This window comes from Nymphaea colorata, chromosome 14, assembly GCF_008831285.2.
Source record: "Nymphaea colorata isolate Beijing-Zhang1983 chromosome 14, ASM883128v2, whole genome shotgun sequence".
NCBI lineage: Eukaryota > Viridiplantae > Streptophyta > Magnoliopsida > Nymphaeales > Nymphaeaceae > Nymphaea > Nymphaea colorata.
Genome location: NC_045151.1, coordinates 9,042,327 through 9,052,342, shown reverse-complemented (window position 1 = coordinate 9,052,342; position 10,016 = coordinate 9,042,327).

Below are 10,016 nucleotides of genomic sequence, written 5' to 3'. Positions count from 1 at the left end.
GCCTCCGAGGAACCGCACCGGGAAGCAATGGCTTGCGCTGGCTAAAGCAGTAAATACAGGATGAGAAAACAAACAACAACCCGCCCCAATATCTACAAGGGGGAAGGAGAGAGTTACCGGCCTAGAGAGGGACTAGGCAAAACAGCAAGTGACTTCAGGGGAATACTAGTGGCGAGCCACTCCCTGAAGTATCTCAGCTACGAGGTAGAGGAGGTGAGAAGCACGGTTCGCCTAACCGCTCGGAAGAGAGTGAGGAGATGAGGAGAGCGCTCGGCCCGCCTGGCCGAGGACTGGAAGATGGTAGCGGAAGCGAAGACGGTCTCGGCCCGCCTGGCTGAGAGATGAGACAGTTGGACTCGGCCCGCCTGGCCAAGTTGTGCTGAAGTTGGCAGGAAGGTGTCGGCCCCGCGCAAGTGCTAGAATGGGCGCTAGACTCAAGTGAGGTTAAGGTTTGGACAGGGTTAGGCTTGACTCGATAGAGGTAGTCGGGCTAGTTGGACTAGACCGGGGGACTAGGTTGGGTCCGATTAAGTGGACCTGGGTTAGGTTTGACTATATTTGGTTGACTGGGTTCGGACACTAACTCTGCAACACCAAAAAAAAAATAATAATTTGGCATGGGCGAGCAACGAAAGCTGTTGGGCTTCCGTTGCAAGCACCTAAGGACACAGGAGGAACGGGGAAGGGGACGACCGGATCTACGGGTGACGGTCGCCGTTAGGAGAAGGCGGGCCTCGGGCCGTGGTGACGCAACCCATGCTATTGGGTGGCCTGCTGGTGCCCTCCTCGCCTTTGTTGCAGCCGCAGAAACACAAAAAAGGGGCAGAAATAAGGAAGAATGGTGGAATGCCGGAATCCGCCGTTTAGGCAAACGATGGCCGGCCGTTAGGCAACGGACGACCTTCGGCTGTCCTGGCACCACCCGCCGCCGGCTACCCATGCTGTTGGGTGGCCTGCCGGTGGTTTTCTCGCTACTTTTACTGCCGCCCAAACCAATAAAGGGGGTAGTTTTGCGAACGGGACGGAGAAGGTTGATTCCAGCCGGTTTTCGGTGGGCGACGGCCGGCCATCATGGCGGCACCTGCCGGCGGCCACCCACGTGTTGAGTGGCCTACCCGTGGAACTTCACCGTTGTGGAGACGACGCCTAAAACCGCTCGCGCGGTCGAGCGATGGAGGGTCGGACCCGGGTCGGGTCATGGCAGACCGGACCCGGATCCATAAGGATTTAAAAAAAAAAACAATTTTGTCGCCACGCCCGTTTAAGAATTTTCGGATCCGGGATGCGTCTTGTCGGACCGGGCCCGTATCCATCCTGTTTAAGAATGCGGATCCGGGTCGGGTCACGTCGGACCGACCCGTATCCATTCAGTTTGCATTTTGGATTACGGGTTCTGGTCGGGTTGCGTCTGACCCGACTGTATCCATACGGTTCTTCCGGATCCGTTTCGGGTCATGTCGAACCCGCACCGTATCCATAAGTTTTAAATTTTGAAAATTCGGTTTTTGGTCCGGATCGGGTCAAGTCAGACCCAACCCGTATCCATTCGGTTTAAACTTTGTAAAACGGTTCTCTTTTAAAACCGATTCTGAAGAGAATCACACCGGTTCGTTCGGTTTAGGACCGATTTGACTCGATTCAGAACTGGTTCGTGCTCTTCGAAACTGATTCAGTTCAAGTTTAAAACGGTTCAGACCGGTTCAGTTGATTTTAAGACCGGTTCAGTTGTTTTTCAGAACGGTTCAATTGATTTTCAAACCGGTTTATGCTTTTCAAAACCGATTCAGTTGATTTTCAGACTGATTCAAGGCTTTTCAAACCGGTTCATTCAGTTTCAGAACCAATTTTAGCCATTTTTCAACTGGTTTAGTGGGTTTTGGAACTGATTCGGTTTATTTTTCACTGGTTCGTCCAACTTTTAAACCAGTTCAGCCCTATTTAGGGCAATGTGGGTGTTTTAGTTATTGTTTAAGAATGATACTGGCCATTTTAAGGCCGATTCAGTGGTTCTTGACCCACTCAAGCACAATTATGGTACCGGTTTCTAAAATTTTGGACTCTTTTTGAGCCATTTCATTAAATCTTTTGGTTTTGGATTGAATGTAGGGAAAAATTTGTATGTAAATTTTAATATATGTATCATGCTTTGCATGTTGTTAAAATTGTGGGTGTACTTTAAATGAATATTTGGACAATGAATTTGATGTTTGGCTATATCTGTTGTTCGAAATGATTAGGTTTGTACTTTATGTCACCAAAGTGACCTCTGTTGTGGGAATTTACCTCTTTTGAACATTAAATGATAGTATACTTAATCCATGCAGGCAATGATCAACCCAAAGGAGGACTGTTGCTTGGTCAGGTTTAAGTATACATGGTAATGAATATGTGATAATTTTTTAGGTTTCCATGTGAATAGTGAGTCAATTCAAAGATGGGCTCGTTATTTGACAGGGCTAATTATCTATATTCATTGTTAACCAAGAATACCACTTGCAATTAATATTTCAATCTAAAGATTAGATATTAATGTTGCACCGGTACCTTGTGATGGGATTTGGGCCATTGTATTTAAATTCATTGATATTTGTTGTTTCATCTATGTACATGTATTGATTGTGAGCATGTTTGGTATTTTTGTTCTTTGTACAGTGAGTTCTGCTTCCATGATATCTGCAAATTTGAGTACTATTCCTGAGTTAAATTGTTCAAATTTTAAGGACCGGAAAGAAACAGTCATGATTGTTCTGGGTTCTATGGATCTAGACCTTGCATTTAGGGAGCTCTCCCCACCTCAGTTAACAGATAAAAGTTCCCATGATGATAAGCGAAACTTTGAACAGTGGGAACGCTCAAACCACATGTGTCTAATGATCATGAAGAAATGAATCTCAGAAAACTTTAGGGGGTCAATTACTGAAAAGACTAGTGCCAAAGAGTTCTTCGAATAAATTGAAAAGCGTTTTGCTAAAAACGAAAAGGCTGAAACAAGCACTCTTTTGAGTAAACTTGTGACACTAAAGTATAAAGGCAAGGGGAACATACGGGAGCATATTATGAAAATGTCACATCTTGCTTCAAAATTACAGGCACTAGGTCTGAAGTTACATGAAAACTTCATAGTGCATATGGTTCTCCTTTCTCTTCCACCACAGTTTGGACAGTTTAAAGTTAGTTATAACTGTCAGAAGGAGAAAGTGGACTCTTAATGAGTTCATTTCGCATTGTGTGGAAAAAGATAAGAGAATGAAGCATGATAGAATGAAAAGTGCTCACTTGGCTACTACACCTAAAAGTAAGAAAATAAAGACTATTAAAGAAGTTACGACTGACCAGTCATCCATTAAGAAACAGAAGAAGCATAAGGAAGGCAAATCAGGCTGCTTCTTTTGCAAATATGAAGGTCATATGAAGAAGGATTGTACTAAGTATCACGCATGGCATAAAAATAAATGCACGATTCTCACTTTGGTTTTGTTCTGAGGTTAATTTAATTTCAGTACCAAAACACACTTGATAGGTAGATTCGGTTGCTACTACTCACATAAGTGTTTCTGTGCAGGGCTGCCTAAATTGTCGGACGCCAACTGATGCAGAAAGATTCATCTAAGTGGGCAATGACAAGAAGGCGAAGGTTGAAGCCATATCGGATTTTTGGTTATTGTTAAAGACTGTCTGTTATTTGAATTTGACAAAAACTTATGTAGTGTCGTCTTTTAGATGCAAATTTGATTTTTATTTCTTTATTGGATAAATTTGTTTATTATTGTTCATTTGAAAGAAGTAAATTTAAGTTGTTTCTGCACTCAAATTAGATAGTCACTGGTTCTTTATCTGGTAGTGATAACCTCTATTTGCTTGATACGGTTGCTTCATATCATGAAACATTGCATGTTACGTCTAGTGATACTAAAAGAAAATTAGCCAATGAGAATTTTGCTATGTTGTGGCATAGGCGCTTAGGATATATCTCTGAAAAGAGAATAAAAAGGCTTATGTCAAATGGAATTCTTGAGTCCCTTGTTTTTTGTAGACTTTAATGTTTGCATTGAATGTATAAAGGGAAAACGAACAAACATTAAGGGGTTATAAGTTTTATAATCCATCCAGTAAGTCTTTCTTTGAAACGGGAAATGCCCATTTCTTTGAGGATATTGAGTTTGGGGGAGGTGATGAAGTTAAACATATTGTCTTTGAAGAGAGACGTGAGTCTACTCATACAGATGTTGAAAGCAATAGTCAGGTCTTTGTTCATACCATTGTTCCATCAACATGTTCAGAAGAAGACAATAATGTCAGTCTCCCTACTGAATAACAAACTCAACAACCTCAAGAAAATCAAGTAGAGGTGCCACTGAGGAAATCCATCTATAGGCTAAAGTAAGCTTCCCGTCAGCGGTATTACAAATTTTATTAAGTTATAGTTTCATTTGGTTTCGAAACTAATATGGTTGATGAATGTGTATACTAAAAGTTCAGTGGAGGTAAATTTATCTTTCTGGTTTTATATGTCGATGATATATTGCTGGCAAGTAATGATGTGGGTATATTGCATGAAACTAAGAAATTTTGTCAACAAAGTTTGACATGAAGGATCTTGGTGATGCATCTTTTGTATTGGGGATCCAGATATTTCGAGATCATTCTCGGGGTGTTCTTGGATTATCACAAAAGGCCTACATTTGTAAGGTGCTTCAGTGATATGGCATGAAGAATTATAAATTAGAAGTTACTCCAGTTGCTAGAGGAGACAAGTTTAGTCTCAAACAGTGCTCTAAAAGTGAAATCGAATCTAAGGAAATGGAAAAGATTCCCTATTCATCTGTTGTGAGAAGTCTTATGTATGCTCAGGTTTGTACTCGTCCGGATATTGCACTTATCATTGGAATGTTAGGCAGATACTTAAGTAATCCTGATATGGATTATTGAAAAGCAGCCAAAAAGGTATTGATGTACTTACAAAGAACAAAAAATTTTATGCACACATACAGAAAGTCAGATCAGTTGGAGATCATTGGGTATTCAGATTCTAACTTTGCTGGGTGCCAATAAAGTAACATAACATGTTACGAGGCATCCAATCATGCTTTATGGTTGCAAAATTTTGTCATGGGGCTGCGCATTATGAATGGTGTAGAAAGACCACTAAGGTTATTGTGTGACAATAATTCAGCAGTCACGTACTCTAATAACAGCCAAAGTTTGTCAAAGTCGAAGCACATCGATATTAAGTTTTTGGATTAAAGAGATGATACAGAATGATCAGGTGTCTTTAGAGCATATTGGGACAAACTCTATGATTGCAGATCCGCTTACCAAGGGTTTAACACCTAAGGTCTTTCATGAACTTGTTGTTCATATGAGGGTGTAACCTTTGGATGATGTGCTAGTTTAGTGGGAGTTTGTATTTTGTTTGCTCTGATGTATAGACACATATTTAGTTTTCTGCATAACAAAGTTTAAGTTCTTTAGTTCCATTCTGTGTTTATGTGCTTTTGATCTCCATAAGGTTTTAAAGTTGGACCAGTTGAGAATAGACATGTTGTAATCACATTATATGTAATTCTCAAGTTATACATCCATATCAGATCTATGTCATTGATTGTGTTAACATTTGTGATCATTGAAGGTCTAGCTAATTTTAATAAAGCGAAAGCCGCTTTGGTTCTGTGTTGATATGATCATGGACGAGATTTGTGAAAATGATGTTTAATAAGATAGTAGTTATGAGCTCTTAAGGTTTTATGTAATGTCTGAATGTATGAAGACATATTTGGCCCAAGTGGGAGATTGTAAGGATTATTTGGTGGGTCGGCATATGTCTATGAGGAATTTCAGACATTATGACTGTCTTAATGTAAATATCCGCTTAAGTGATTGCATTTTTGGATATTACATCATTTTATATTGTATGGGGTAATTTTGTAATGTATAGATACTTGTACGCGATTACGGACTCTTTGATGAGTTGAATCTGTAATTGCCCATAATATAAAATGGTAGTGGTCCCTGGGGTCGTGCAATGGTTGGTAGAAATGTTGGCTTCTAGGGTTGTCTCTTCCCCATCTGAGAGTGATTGCAAGTGCACCGCAAAGACCCTGGAAGATCCTACTGCAATCCGATCGTCCATTTGTTCAGATGGATTCAGGTACGCTTCCGCTACAGTTAAGATTTTGTTTCAATGATTTAGCATGAACATGATCCTGCTTAGGACATATTGTTTTTGTATATGCATGAGGGAAATCTCCCATCACTAATAACCATGTAAATGGTCAACTTTGACAAGGTAATTATATGTAGAGAAAATACTTGGACATTATGTTGCATAATGAGAGGCACATCTTTTATCTGTTGTCTATGAAATCCAAAACGTTGTACTTCATTATGTAGTTTTCCTGATAATTTATCTTTTATATGTTTTCTATGCTTTTAACCTGTTTGGTATTTGAAAGAAGCAATGCTGATGCAGCCGTAAAAGTGGCTGATATCATGTCTGCTGATTTGGTTCACAAAGTGATACCAGCATGTGTACCACCAGTGTACCCTCCAAGATTTGGTCATGGTTGGGCTTGTATTCCCCTGATGCCATCTTCTGGGTGGGCCAGCCTTGACAGCAAATCCCGATCCATTGCTTCTGCAGAAGGAAACACTTCAATTATTTCTGCTTATTCTTGTTCTTGTCTATGCTATTGTCATTTAAGTACATTTTTTCAATTTATTGCAGGTTAACAACTTTAAATCGATGGATACAGATGCAATCAAATCTTCATAGTGTCTGAATCCGCTGCCACCTGATGATGCATAGTTGAAGTTGGAAAATCCAAAGCTGAGTCCAGATTTGCTATTAAGCGTTCTTTTGAGCCTGACAACGATACTGAGTCAGAAGAGGAAGACAAAGGCCATGTTGTAGTCGGAAGTCACGTATCTACATCTGTTTCAGAGTCTGACGCACAAAATCATGGCTCTTCAGAATCCTTACAAAGTGCTCAGAAGTTTGAAAATGTGGACCTGGAAAAGGCAGTTTTTCTTTCATTGGATTGGGAGAACGAAAGACCATATGAAGAAGCTGTTGAAAGGTTTCTCTCCTTATTGTCTATCTTTTATAATGTTTTGGACCTATGCAACAACTGACTTTATTCCACTGCAGTAGTATTTGTCTTGCTTTTCTCCTATCTTTTATGTTGGGAGGCTGGGTTGACTAGCATGATGGATTATTATGGTGGACATTATTTGTTTCTCAAAATCTAATTATTATGATCTCTTGCCTGTTGTTGATATATGATAGAGGGTAAGCTAAAACTAGAGTCTACATGCTTGGTAGGTACAGTTTCTCATATATACTTAAAGAAAAGGGAAAAATTCGTTCAAGTTTATACCATTTTCTCTTTGATTTTTTCCTTTTATGGAGACAAAAAAACTCATCAAAACTTTCAGATGGGTAGCCACATGAAGGTTACTTGTTTGATATGTGTTTGTGTGTGTGTTGTGTGTACAACATAAAAAAAAGACACTGAATTTATCACATAAACTATCTATAAAATTGATTTCAACATAAAACTCTTAGGAAGAAGCTCAAAATTATGCATGTTGTTTAGTTATCTATAAGCTTAGTTCTTAGGAGTAGGTGATGAATGTTCATCTTCCTCAACAAGACATATGTCCCATATGTGATTTTTTTTTTTAAATAATCTTATATTTTGCAGAGAAGAATGCCCACATATACCTTTATAAAATGATGAAGCTAGCCGTTGTCTAGCCTCAAATGCTAGTTTTCTTGCTTTACGACTAACTCAACTGCTGGACCTCTTCCTTCCTGTGTGCATGTCAGGGTCTCAACCCCCCCTATTTTACGCATTCATTTTTCAACCCTTTGACTAATAAATTACTATATGTGTTTCCTAATTCAATTTATTGCTCCTCCGTGGAGATATTTTTCTTTACCATTGTCACAAATCCAATGGTTCTTCACCCTCCCCCCACCCCAACCCAAAAAAAAAAAAAGCAAAAGCAGGACAAAAAGAAGGTAAAAAAGAAAACAAGAAAAAATTTATGATATTTGAAGAAAAATGAAAAAATAGAAGTATCATTTTTTTATTTCCCTTTTTTCAGAAAGAGTGTTTTTTATGTTTATTTAATATTTAATAATTATTTTAATATTGATCAATCTTTTTGTAAGAAAATGAGTAAAAAAAACTAAAATATGTCATTTTTTTATATTTTTAATTGTTTGAATTCCCAAGAAAAACAAACTTCCCAATGGACACCTTAAAAGAAAGCCTCGTTGTTAGGGACCCGAGAATTGTATCTGTAATAACCTGGCCAGTGGATCCTAACCCACCCCCAAGCAGGCCGGAAAAAGGCTAAGAACCAGTACAACTAATCATTTAACAATTGCCTTTATAAGTCTCAAACAATTCTTTATAATTAAACTTTTGGGGAGTTACAATCTCCACCCTCCCCCCTTTAAGGCACGCGTCTTCGTGTGTATGCGACCTTAGGTTTGAATGCTGAACCGACTTTGATACCACTATAACCACTTGGCTGGCAGATTCCAACATGCCCTCTAACAGTTTCGGTTCCACCTCAGAAAAGGTTGAATCAAGACAAAGTCACTTAATAACCCCCTTTATAGGTCTCCAAAGATTCTTTACAATATTGGATAAGAGACTAAGGTGTTACAATATTAAATTTTTGAGTGTTACAATCCACACCCCTTAAGGCACATGAAACATCGTAAGATGAATTCAGCAATCTCTTTTTTTATCTCTGGCCACCAAAAAATTCTTTTTATATTTGGATACATTTTGGTGCTTCTTGGATATATGGTATATCTCGATACCTCTTGATTAAACAATTTCCGAATATCAGGCATTCTCATGTCCCAACTGTTGTTTCATTCAAATTAGAATATAGAATACCCTCATGTATATGTGGCTACCCTAATAAAATCACAAAGTCTCTGTTATAACCTGATCACTTCATAGATCCCAAAACAAAACAAGCATAACTAATCTCTTTCAAACACATTTAATGCATTCTTGTTACTGCTGGATTCTTGATGATATAGTTTTTGTTTTAAGAAGTACAGGTTGTTGTGATCTTGTTACATATCTCTAAATTTTGAGATTGCTTTGTTAGTTTTTGTTTACTCATATTTCGGATTGTAAAGAATCTTGAGGGACTTACAAAGGAGGTTGTTATGTGATTGGTTGTCCTGGTTCCTAGCCTTATTCGGGCTGAAACCAAAATTGTTAGGGGGTGGATTGAGAACTGCTAGCCGGTTTCTTATAGTGGTATCAGAGGTGGTTCAATACTCAGACCTAGAGTCCCACACAAGCAGACACGTGTGCTTCAAGAAAAAGGGGGGTGGTGGATTGTAACAACTCTAAAGTGTTAAGAATCTTTGGAGACTTATAAAGAGGGTTGTTAAGTGATTGGTTTTCTTGGTTCCTAGCCTTGTTCAGGGTGGAAACAAAATTACTAGGGGCCAGGTTAGATCTACCAAGTACCAACTAGGTCATTATAGTAGTGGTGACAATGCTCTCTACCATTTGTTTATATGTTGATGTACTAACATATGAAGTAATTCTCGTTAGTGTATCTCAGTGAAATGGCTTATGTTATGTCTTATGCTGTTACTGTTACTTTTTGGAAAAAATACGTTCCTCAGTTTTAGCAATAATTTAGTAACATTGACATCTTGATTGGTTCACGTTTGGTTCCTTCAATTAGATGGGAAAGCTTGCTTTTGCTTCCAAAGTTTTCCCCCACGTCATCCTTTGGGTGGAAACAAAATTACTAGGGGCCAGGTTGGATCTAACAAGTACCAACTAGGTCATTACAGTAGTGGTGACAATGCTCTCTACCATTTGTTTATATGTTGATGTACTAACATATGAAGTAATTCTCGTTAGTGTATCTCAGTGAAATGGCTTATGTTATGTCTTATGCTGTTACTGTTACTTTTTGGAAAAAATATGTTCCTCAGTTTTAGCAATAATTTAGTAACATTGACA